Genomic DNA, 12,078 nt, shown 5'->3' with positions numbered 1-12,078 from the left:
GATCCAGGGGGAGATGGTGAAGCCAAAATTATGGCTGGAGACGGCCCTGGAGAAGCCCCTCCCAGCCCACAAAAGCTTTCAAGCCTTGGCCCTTTGAAAGGGTTCTTGGCCCTAGGCATCCTCTCCTCTGCCATTTGAGCCACCTCAGCCCTTCTGTTCCTGAGACTCTTTTGGGCTCTATCCTAGCTCCTCTGGTTATTCTGGCTGGAACCAGGTCTCTGTCAGTTTCCACGTGGAGGCTGCAATGTCCTAGGTCCCTCTCAGTTGGTAGATCTGTAACCGTCAGCTCAGCATACACGCCAGTCCCTCTGAGTGTTATCCCTTCATGCACCTTCTTCTTTGACTCCAGATGGGAGTGTGACTGAGAGGCCTCCTCCACCAGGGAGCCAGGGTGAGCACTGGTCACTCGCTGCCATGCCCCCTCCACCAGAGTTCGTGTGCGCACATGTGAGTGAGTGTGTATGCAAGTGCATGCATGTGTACTGTCGGCAGGACTGATGCCGAGGGAAGGGCATCCCTAGAAAGCAGAGCGGCATCACCTGAGGAAAGGTCTGGAGGTAGGAAAGTGCAGAGGGGTGTTTGGGGAGCAGGGGGGATGTTGTTAGCAGGGTCTGGCAGGGTCGGGTCAGGGCCTGCGAGGTTGGGCCTGGAGCCATGACCGCATGCTGCCAGAAGGGGGCGCCACAGCCAGGTTTTGAGCAGGGATTGAGAGTCACCTTCATTCAGTCTCATGAATATGCATGAAACCTGTTGAATTATGCAGATAGAAAGGATGTAAATGTATGTGCAAATTTGGTGCTGCCCTCCCCGTTGCTATGGAAACCAAAGAATAGCAAGTGGGGGGTCCAAACCCTAGGGAGACCAGGCTGGAGAGACTGGAGACCTGGAGACTCTCCTCTGTCGCCTGCTTTCCCCATTCCTGCTGTTTTGATCTCATTCTCTGTCTCAGTCTGTCTCCCTTTGCCTTGCTCTCTCTCCATCTCTCTGCCTCTCTCGATATTTCTCTCTGTCTTCTCCATCTCTACTTCTCCCTCCTAACTGTTTTTCCTTTCTGTCTCCTAGTCTCTGAGTGTCTATGTCTCTATATTGTTGACTCCATGTCACAGTTGCTCTATGACTCAGACACTGTTTCCCTCTGACTCCATGTCTCTCCCTATCTTTGTCTCTGTGTCTTTAATTCCATAGCTCTCTCTCCTTCTGCATCTCCCTCTCTGTGTGTCTCTGACTCACATCTTTATTTCTCTGCAGCTCTATTTTTGTGTCTGACTCTGTGTCTATTTCTTAGTCTCTCTCCCAGGTTCTCTCTCTCTTCTCTTTTGCTCTGTCTCTCTGAACCTCTTATCCCAATGCTTGTCTCCATCTGATGGGAAGGACAGGAAGCTGCACATCTGCCCTTGCCTGATGGGATGCTCCACCCCTGGCCCAGCTGCCCACATGTTCAAGGATTCCTAGACGCTCTCCCCACATAAAATCCTGTTTTTGGTCTGGCCCCTGTCACAGTGTTGCCACAGGATCCCCGTGACAGACCCAGGCTGACTGCCAGGACACCAGGGCTCCCAGCCTCTGCCTGCTGTGTGACCCTTACTTGTGTTTCTCCCTCTCTGGATGTGTAGCCACAGCTCTCTCTCCTTGAAGCTGGTGGGCACCTTGAGGCAATGATGTGCTCGGAATAGGGAATTGAGAGACAAGTCTTAGTGGTTCACCCATCTGGCCCTCTGCCCAAGGGCTGACTTGAGGGGCCTGGTGGGGCCCCAGGTATGGGGGCGTCTGGGGCTAGTTGAGACCAATCCTGGCCCCCAGAGAAGACCCTTGCTGAGCCACAGAGTCAAACAGCAGCCTTGCCACAGCCTGTCCATGCTTCTGCCTGCTGTAGCCTCAGCCATCCAGTTCTCTGTTTGGGGTCTTTTGTTTTCCTCTCCTTCATTTGGTTTATGTTTATAGAATACCTATTTCACAGGTGCCTTCTGCCTTCACAGATAAACAGTGATATAGAAGTGACATCTGGACTTTTTGTATCCCTGCCTTCCCAAGAAGGGGCTCTTTGGTCCAAGTGAGGAACCTAGACTCTTCAACCCCCAGTTTCCTATCCCTGGTGGCCTCAGTTTGGGGGTGCAAGAGTCATGGATCAAGGTTAAGAGAGACAGAGACATGCCTCCATACAGGGTTTGGAATGGGGTATGGGAAGCTCAGAACAGGACTTGGGGTGAGGGAGGGCCAGAGTGTTTTGAGGGCAGGTATACCACCCTATGTAGAGGTGGAGGGCTTCCCCTTTTGGTCCTGGGCTCTGGGCAGCTTGCCTTACCTCCAAGCAGGCTCTATATATGGCGGATCTGGCTTAGGCCCAAGTGCAGGGGTGGCCAGAGCAGTCAGGGCAAGTCCCCCCTTCCTCCAAGAGGCTGCCAGGCTGAGCCCCCAGCAATCCTGCCCCTCCAGAAAGGACACAGACACAATCATTCTTCCCACTAACTGTGATTCACCCACGTTCAGGCCCGGGTGGGATCCCGCTGCCAGGAATTCCATGTGTGAATTAAAAACCTCCCCGGACACCCCACCCCACTCGACCTGGGCCAGTTGTGCCAACCCGGCTTGGAGCAGGGTCAAACAGGGTTGTCTGGGGGGCTGCAGGCAGAGCTGGACAGGGGGAGAGGACAAGGGGTCAGGAGAAAGGTGGAGAGACAAAGACTGAGAGACAGAGAATGAGGTAGCTAGCTAGATGGAGAGAAAGACTTGACAGAGGAGACACAGAGACAGGGATGGGGAGAAGCCAGAGCCAGAGGGGGCTCTAGTACCCACCAGGCTGGTGCTTATCACTTGACTGGATTATCTCATTTAACTGAATCTTCACAACAGTCTTAGGCACTAGGCATGATTATGATCCCATTTCACTCCTGGGGTAATTGAGGCACAGAGACATTAAGTCACTTGCCTGAGGCCCCAAAGCCATTAAGTAGTGGAGTAAGTATTTGATCCCTTCAGTCCCTCTGAAGAGCCAAGGAGAGAGGCAGACCTAGTGACAGGTGGAGACAGATTCCCACAGCAGCACTCCCAGGGAATTTGGGAATCCTGGAATCATCACGCAGCTGTGCAGGCCGAGGGCCTTCCCATCAGGCCAGCAAACTTGCGGGCAGCTTCCTGTCCTTGTTGTCGGAGATAAGGACTGCGGCAGAGAGAGACATCAGAGCAGGGAGACAGATGGAAGGGGAACTCCGGGCCACAGAACTTATGGGAACTTCCTCCTCCCTGCCACCCTGGGGTGCAGCCTGCCCTGCTCCTGCTTCACATCCAGCCCAGCCAACACCTGGTTCTGGTGGGGCCCAGGCTTGAAGACTCCTTCTTTCTTTCTCATGTCCTTGTGGAGCATGCTAGTTGAGAGGCACTTCTGCCCCACATCTCTACCTCTCTCTTTTCTTTCACTATTGAGAAATCCTTCCCATTGTCTTACTTCAGCCCCCTACGATAGCTTTTGCAATAAGAGATCAAGATTAGAATTTGGGGATGCTTTGATATGGGGGGTAAGCCTAGTATACACTGAGGTTGCCTGAGCACACAGGGGAGGTCCCTGAGGGCTGGCCTTGGTTGCCTTCTGGTTGGATGCCCTTTCTTGTTGGTATGGGGAAGAGGATCATCGGCCCAGCCCGTGGGGACCTAGAGGGCTGAGCTGTCAGTGGCAGGGAGGATCTGGCAAGAAAGAAATCAGGAGCTATCCCGGGGGAGCTGGGGAGTCAGCGTTATGGTTTCTAATGTCTTAGCCCTGGTTTCAATTACCCCCAGGGTCTCCAGGGCTCCCTGACTTCTGTGGGCTGCCAAGCTCAAGAAGGCTCAGGACCCTTCTGAGAAGACCAGAAACCAGGGACTCCAGTATGGAAGTGTGGAGGCAGGGGAGCTTTTCCATTCTCTTCTTGCCCTGCACTTGGCTGAGAGGTACCAGACCAAGTAGGGCTCCGGGACAGCAGGGAGGCTGGGGAAGGGGGGCCCACCCTCTGCTCACAGGCCCCTGTGGAGGGGCTACATCAGCCAGCTCCATAGCACCAGCTTGGCCCCGCTGGCCTCATCCCACTCCTGGCTGCTAAAGCCCAGGGCTCTTTCTCTCAGCCTCACCAGACTCCTTTTTGGTCCCGTGACAACCCTGACTCCTGGCTCTCCCTCTGCTTCTGGGGCTAACCCTTTCCCTGCCCTCTCTGTCTTTTAATCATGCTTCCCAGGGTTTCAGCCTCAATTTTCTCCTCCCCTCCCCCTCGTCACTCCCTTTCCCTGCTGCCTGATCTATCTTGTCATCTTCCAGCACCCTCATAGTGCTCAGGTCAGTCTGAGATGTTGATGAATGTCCGTGCAACCAGCACGAGCCAGAGTAGAGGGCCCTGGGAGCTGTGGAAGAGAGACTGCACGCCTCCAGCCGCCCGCCCTCTCTCAACTTCTCTGCCCTCTCCATCCTTGACCCTGCTGGCTGTCATCCCACAGACGCTTCAGCTGGCCATGTCAAGCCCCAGTCCCCTCTCCAGCTCTGTGAATGGCACCATCATCTCCCAGCCACTCATGCCAAAAACCTGGGAGTCCTCTGTGCTTTTGTACACAGTGTTCCCTCTGGGCCTGGCACACAGTAGGTGCTAATAAATGGCTGTTGAGCTGAATTTAACTCAATTTTCCCTCTTGAACTCCTCTGCTGCCTCTGTCTGTTTCCCTGGGGCTTGGTGTCTCTGGCATTCAGTCTCCAAATCTCTAATCTTTGTCTTCTGAATCACCACAGTTGAGTTTCTGGGGGGAAGTTTCTCCGTTCTCCCTCTGCCCCAGGGAATCACAGGGTGTCCAGGAATGGAGCTGTGGGAGATGAAGTCTCGGGGCCACATGGCCCTCAGTCTGGTTTGGAAATCCCAGACTTCTGATCAGGGAGGAAGCTCTACAGCAGCACGGATCAAGGTGCGCTGGCACTGGACAGGGACAATCCTTTAAAGACATGTGCTTCCCCCATGAAGAATGGGAGGTGAGGGAGATCAGGGCTCACAGGAATAGGGAGAGAGAGGGAGGGAAGGAGGGACTTTGTGTTTCTGAGCAGGGAATTAGTTTCATGCAAATTTTTGCAACACAAGATGAAAAACTTCATCTGTGATTGTGTAAGTTTGTGTTCTTGCTCCCATCTTCCGACACACAGAGCTGCTAACCCCTAGTTTCCCTGTCCTCCCCTGTCCCTCTCTCCCCAACACCTCTGGATCCTCTAACCCCTCCCTGACCATCTGCTTCTCTTTCCAGACAGCCCGGAGCCTGGGATCACCTGGGGTGAGGGGCCTTGGGAGAGCCGACCCCGGACTGAGTGTCCAGGGGTCCTGTTCTCTGTGTATAGGGCAATACGGGGGTGCCTCCAGGGGCCATGGGAGCAGATGAAGAAGATGAATCTGAGTGCCCACCCTCTGTCCCCCAAAGCCCTGTACCATCTCTTCAGCCCCATGGCCCTGCCCCGATTAGGCTGGAGGTCTCTCTCCCACGGGTCACTGCAAACACCTCCTCCCCAGCTGTCCCACCTCTAGCCTTAGCCCTTCTCACCACCCTCTACCGGCAGACTCAACTTTCTCGCTAGAAGGCAAATCTGGTTCTGTTCCTCACCTACTTTATGCCTTTCCAGACCTGTGTGACCTTGGCACCAAAGGCACTTCAGGATGTGGTCTCTGAGCCACTCAGGATGCCTCATCCTTCTGCCTTCTAGGTTTCTGCTTAAACCCTTACTGGATACCAAACCCTGTTTCCTATCCCTCGAGGCTGTGACCCATTCAGATAGGCTCCCTCTCCTGTATCCTGGGACTCTACCCCCCCAGGTTCTGTTTGCATCATTCATTCATTCACTCATTCAACATTTATTTAGACTTATTTCACATGGTAGGAGCGCCTGTTCTGTGCCAGGCCCAGCTCTAGGTGCCTGGAGGTGGAGGCCACAGGCCTGCCCTCATGGAGCTCACAGGTGCCACACAAGTAACTAGGTAGGTGAACATCACACTAACTGCTCTAAGGAAAAAGTATGGCACTCTGGGGGAGGGCAGAGGGGCTTAGTCTAGGCTTCTCTTAGGTGACATTTAGGCTGTCATCTCTTCCCTGAGGGGCCTGTGGAGTCAGACACGGCACTGTCACATGGACAAACTAAATACTTACCTATTGTTTTTAGTATCCATCTTACATGACTAGAATGTGAGTCTCATGAGGGCAGGAGATTTTTAAACTTTTTTTTTTTTAGGCAAAAAGTAAACAGTAAAGCACACAAATCTTAAGGGCACAATTTAAATTTTGACATATGTATGTACACTCTTGGAAACCTCCCACTCCCCCAACAAAGGTAACTGCAATTCCAGCTTCTATCACCATAAATGAGTTTTGCCTGTTCTTCAGCTTTATATAAATGAAATCATTCAATGCATACTCTTTTGTGTTTGGTTCTCTTTTTTTTTTTCCTTGCTCAACATTCGGCTGGGAGCTTTATCCATTTTTGTTGTGTGTAGCTATAGCTGGTCCTTTTCCATTGCTGTATCTATATCACAATCTATTCATTCATGTGGTTGTTTCCGGTTTGAGGTTATAATGAATAAAGCTACTAAGAACACTCTTGGTGAACATACACAATAATTTCTTTTGGGTATATATCTAGGAGAGGAATTGCTGGGTCATAGGCTATACATATGTTTAGCTTAGTAGATCCTGCCCAACAGTGTTCCAAAGTGGTTGTAACGACTTATACACCCACCAGCAGTGTGTGGAGTTTTAGTTGCTCCACATCCTTGAGAGGGAAGGGATTTTTGTCTGTTCGGTTCATTACTATATACCATCTCTTAGATCAATGCCTGGCGTATGCTAAGTGCTCAATACATATTTATTGACTGCCTTATGAATGGAGGAGCCATCAGCATTCCTGGGGTCCTGTTCTGGCTCTGGCACTAACTTGCTGTATGACTCTGGGAAGGTGACTCCCCCCTCTGAGCTGTTTGCCTATCTGTAGCATAAGGGGAAGGACCCTGGGGGCTTTGCCTTCCAGCACCAGCTGGGTGCTGTGAAAGCTGGACACCTGTTCATTCATTCACTCCACTTGTACTGACGAACATCCTTTTATATACCAGGGTGGTGAAGGTGTGATCTGTGACGTGCCACGGACAACCTCTTTCGAGTCAGTCAGCCAGGACCAGGGGTCATTGCCCATCTTATCCCCAGCTCATCCTCCTGGAGACCGCTCCTCCTCTCTCTGTCCAGCCCTGACCCCAGGGGGAGGGGCTCTGGACTGAGCCTGCAGATGGAAAATGTGATTAATAATCAAAAAAAAACATTCAAGAGGAAGAGACCAGGAAAACAACTTGGGGAAGGCTCCTCGCCCAGGGGAGGGGGGCCATGTCCTGGGCTTTGGGACAGCTCCGGCTGCCCTCCCGCCGCCCTTTCTGGGAAGCTGCCACAGGAGTGGTTGATTTTAGCCAAAAGTGAAAAAAAGCCACCCTAATTATTTATGAAAAAGATGCCCCCCCCAATGTAAATTATACTTCCCCTGGGAGCTGCCCCCTACTCTGTTACTCGCCTCTTAGTGGTACCCCTGCTTGGTCAGGCTGGGGGGCCCTGGAGACACTGGGCTGGGGGCAGAGGAGGAATTTCAACATGAAATGTTTTGTTCATTAACAGAGAACATAGGGGGAAATTCCCTTTCTGCCTGGGCCTGGGAAGCCCAGGCAGATAAAAGCTATTGTGAAAAATTGAGTCTGGGCTGCAGAGTCGGGTGAGGGTTATGCTGGGGTGGGGGTGGGGGGTCACAGACAGTCTCTCCCCTTCTCTTAGACTCCTGACTTTCAGGAGCTTCCTGAGCCTTAATCTTTCCTCCTTTCAGGGATTTCATTCCCAATGTCTCAGGTTGCCCTCAAACTTCCTTCTTAGCATAACAGGAGGAACTGGGGTTAGACTGGAGTTAGAACTTCCAACTAAGGAGGAAGGAAGGATATCAAAGAGAGGGAGGGGGGCCTTTTACCTATCCAGATAATTTAGAATTCTGATAGAATATGTTGGGATCGGTAGGCAACAAATCTGAGGGGGCCTGGAGCAGGAGTGAAAGCATCTCTATCTCTCAGTGGCTTTAGAGAACCCCAGGGAGGAAGAGGAGATGGCTCCAGAGAACTCCTGGAGTATTCAGCAATTCCAGGCTGAATACTTAAGCACCAACATTATGGCTTCAGCTCTCACCCATTCTCTACCTTTAGGGGATCTTTGCCCTTTTCTGGTGCCAGAGATTAGAGGGTTCGGGGCACACTCAGGTGGCGATACAGATGACAGGATTCCAGAAGGGGGTCTGCAGGGAGTGTTGTAAGTGGGGCCTAGATGCTGTCCCAGGATGTGTGTGAGTCATCTCTGGGGGGCTGAGCTGGACCCTGAGTGTGTTGGGGGGGTGTGCTCTGGGTCCCCCTCCCTGGCTCAGCCTGGGGCTGTGTCGGATCAGGTTTCTCGGCGCCTGGAGCCTCTGCGAGGCCGAGCTGTTCCCGGGCCCCAGCCAAGCAGCCCCGGGCGCTGGCACTGCATGAGGAAGCAGGAGGGGGGTGAGGGGGAGCGAGGAGGGGGGCTGTGAGGGCGTTTACGTAACTGCCTCCTGGAGCCCGCCCGGACCCGCCAAACCCGTGTGGGACTCCGTGTGATTGAGAGCGTGTGTGACTCTGCGTGTGTGCCTGTGTGACACGTGGTGTGATTGAGTACATGATTGTGTGGGTGACTGTGTCTATGTGTGGTATGGTGTATAAGTGCGTGATTCGGGGAGTCCCGCCCTTCTGAGACCTCTAACCCCCAGCCCCAAGCAGGGGTCCCTGACTCCCAGTGTGCCATAGTGAGGTTCAATATACAAGTTTGACTCTTTGAGGCCAGGTGTGTGACTTTACATAATGTGTGTCCGGCATTTTTTAAAAATTTATTTTATTTTTGGCTGCGTTGGGTCTTTGTTGCTGCCCGTGGGCTTTGCTCTAGTTGTGGTGAGCGGTGGCTACTCTTCATCGCAGTGCACGGGCTTCTCACTGCGGTGGCTTCTCTTGTTGCGGAGCACAGGCTCTAGGTGCGCGGGCTTCAGTAGTTGTGGCACGCAGGCTCAGTAGTTGTGGCACGCTGGCTTAGTTGCTCCGCGGCACGTGGGATCTTCCCGGACCAGGGCTTGAATCTGTGTCTCCTGCCTGCGTTCGCAGGTGGATTCTTAACCACTGCGCCACGAGGGAAGCCTATGCCTGGCATTTGTAGGTAAGATAGAGTCTCTGTGTGAGTGTGTGTGATGCTGGGTAGCCAGATATGTGCCTCACGGTGGACCTTTTTGATGGCATAGCAGGTTAGAAATAAACACCATTTCCCGAAGGAGTACTGGAAAAGGTAGGTGGGATGGGGGCTCTCTTTCCTTGAGGACAGCAGGAATGGGGGAGGGTCCTTGCTACCCAAAGGCTTGGGATGGCACAGTTATCTTCTGGGGAAGGGGGATGGGAGGTGGTTCAAGTTAAGGTCACTTGCCAGGGTGGAGCCAAAAGTCTTTCATGGTGGGTGTAAAATTCCAGGGAGTTTTACAAAGTCAAGGTTCCAGGGAACCTCTCCCCTCCCCAATTTCCCAAGGCCTTCCAGAATTATCAAATCTGGGATAACCATCACTTGCAGGACACTAGGGCTCTGAACTGGGGGCGTTATTTCCCACTGCCCCTCATAGGAGAGGCAGATGGTGAAGATGGGGTAAGGCTGGGAGAGGGTGTCAGCGAATTGGGGTTTGGCTTAAGGATAGCGGTGCCATGAGACAGAGGGGGGCTGGTTCAGAGCTGGGGATACTGGGGATAGGGGCGCCTAATAAAGCTGGAGAGAAGACAGGGCCAGTTCTTGCAAGGCTTTGAAGAGCCGCCAACAAGGCTTGGCTTTGCCCCAGGGAAATGGGGTCCAGGAGGGTTCAACACGGAAGCTTAGAAAGCTCAGAAGCTCATGTGCAGATAGAGCATTGGAGCCAGCAGGAGCAGAAACCCACGAATAATCTGTTGCCCCAGTTGAGATGCAAGGAGAATCGCTTTTGGACCAGGCGGTAGCGGCGGGAGGGAGAGGGGGGCCGCACCCCGATTGCTCAGTAGGTGGGCGCTGCCTCTGTTGGAGCCGCAGCTTGAGAGAGAACGCGCGTCTCGCACCGCCCGCCAGGTGTCGCTGCGGCCCTGGGGAAGCGGGCGCGGCCGCCGGGGACTGAGCCGGGAGAAGCTAGAGATCGACCGACGCCGGGATACGGTCCGACGTGCGCCTCTGGTCCTGGCTAATCCTCTGACACACCGATTTATCCGGCTGCCGGACCCCGGTTGCCCCGCATGGACCCTGTCCCAGCACCCGCGGACTTGGGCACTGCCGTCGACAGCCCAGGCGTCCCCAGGTGGAGAGGTGACGTTGGTCCGGGGCGGAACTCCCCACTGCTGTAACCTGGCAGAAAGAGGCTGAGTCCAGGACACGGGGGTATCCGGAGGTCGAGTCACCCCACCCGCAGATCTCGACGCCCGTCGGCGCCTCGAGGGGAGGGGCCCTCCCGCCCCAGAACCCAACCTCTCCCAGGCCTAGTTTCGGCGCCGGGGGAGGGGTAATTCCGCCCCACCCCCCACCCCAACACAGATTCTGTCGCACCGTCTCTATTCCTTCCCGGTGCCCACCACCTCGTCCCCGCCCGCGGCCTGCCTGGGTACTTGGAAGCTCCGGGCCCGGGGAGACCAGATAAAGGACACCTACTGTGGGTGGGGGTGAGCTGGATCTCAGCTGGGCGCCACTATTTCTCTGTGTGTCCCTAAGCCCCAGCCGGCTCTCTCTGAGCCACAGCCCCGACTAACCCCTGCCGGTTGCACTGAGGGGATTCTGCGGCCACGGAAGTGAAAGTGAAAAGCCCGGGCAGTGGCGGGAAGAAGGTTTTTCCTCTGCAGTGGGAGTCCCTGAGGCATTTGTTGGGAAAGGGCCCGGGCGCTCTGGGCAGCCTACTAGGGAAGGGTGTGAGGAAGCAGCGAGATACTTCCTTCCCCGCTCCCCGCCCCCAGGCCTTGCGCAGCTCCTGGGAGGGGCTAGGAGCAGGGATTATGGGTCAAAGGTCAGGTGAAAAATCCGTGGGGTGGGAATGGGGGCGGGTCACTCGTTCTCCGCCGCTGGCATTCACCCTTTCTGTTGCGCTCTCCTGTGGCCTCAGAAGGAGTCAGGTTGTCTAACCTTAATCCCCCATGTAATAGCCAGACCGGAGGCGCGGGGGCCAGTGCAGTGAGCACACCCGCCCCTCAGAGGCCCAAGCTGCGAAGGGAAACTCGAGGGGTGAACCTCCAGCGCCAAACTCTGGCACTCGCGCTCCGGCACTGCAGGTCCAGGCATAAAGGGCGCACCCTACCTAAGACCCGCATCCCATTGGCGGTCACTCCTCAGGCCGTGTGTCCAGGGTTGGGGGGTGGGGTGAAAAAGGAGAGGGTAGTTGTGGCGTGTCACCGGAGACTTGGTGGGAAGCAAGGGCCTAGGTTCCCAGCCTGGTCCATGCTGGGTCATGCGAGCAAATAGCCTCCTCCCTTCAGCGCGAGGGGTGTAAGTGTCTTTGCCTGGGCGGGGTGTGAGGTGGGGTCGTTGTTGGGGGGCGATAGGAAGAGGGGAGGCGCGGAGACCTATGGCCTACCCTGACCAAAGTGGGGCCTGGGGGCCCTGGCTCGCGCTCTTCTCACGGAGATGCCGGCCAGAGGACCCCGAGAGTTGGCCCGGGGTGTGCCAGGGTGTCGGTGCGAGGCAGTCAGGGCCTGAACGTGTGGAGGTGCGCGCAGCGGAGACCTGGCCAAGGCTGAGTGAGCGAGTGAGTGTGAATGAACGACCCGGGGGGACTGGGTGCGCGCCCAGCGGCCCTGGGGGATCCAGCGGAGTGGGTGTGGGTGTGTGTGCGTGCGCGTTTTTGAGACCCGCGGTCGAGGCTGCACATGAAGCGCGGGGACTACAGCAGTCTGGAAGGCGTTTCCGAGAGAGGGCGAATGCGAGGGGGCCAAGTGTGCCAGTGCGGGCGAGTGTGCCCGCGGTGGGGAGGGTGCGTGCCAGCACGAGGCGAATGGGAGCGGGGGCTCACAGGCCTCCCCAGGATGA

The 12,078-nt window shown here is 55.1% G+C and overlaps 1 protein-coding gene across 2 annotated transcripts in view; it reads left to right on the top strand.

The window, feature by feature from the left end:
- The first annotated feature begins 11,500 nt into the window (after window positions 1–11,500).
- The window catches only part of CNTFR (ciliary neurotrophic factor receptor), a 38,473-nt gene continuing 37,895 nt past the window's right edge, over window positions 11,501–12,078 (top strand). The window contains exon 1 of one of the 2 annotated variants that reach the window (XM_024753908.1): window positions 11,501–11,538. The gene's annotated coding sequence lies outside the window, so the exon portion shown is untranslated. The remainder of the gene's footprint in view (window positions 11,539–12,078) is intronic. The other variant, XM_024753907.1, reaches the window with a different exon arrangement.

Source organism: Neophocaena asiaeorientalis, unplaced genomic scaffold, assembly GCF_003031525.2.
Source record: "Neophocaena asiaeorientalis asiaeorientalis breed wild unplaced genomic scaffold, Neophocaena_asiaeorientalis_V1.1 scaffold220, whole genome shotgun sequence".
NCBI classification, from domain to species: Eukaryota; Metazoa; Chordata; class Mammalia; order Artiodactyla; family Phocoenidae; genus Neophocaena; species Neophocaena asiaeorientalis.
This window is presented reverse-complemented; position numbering and strand designations above follow the sequence as displayed.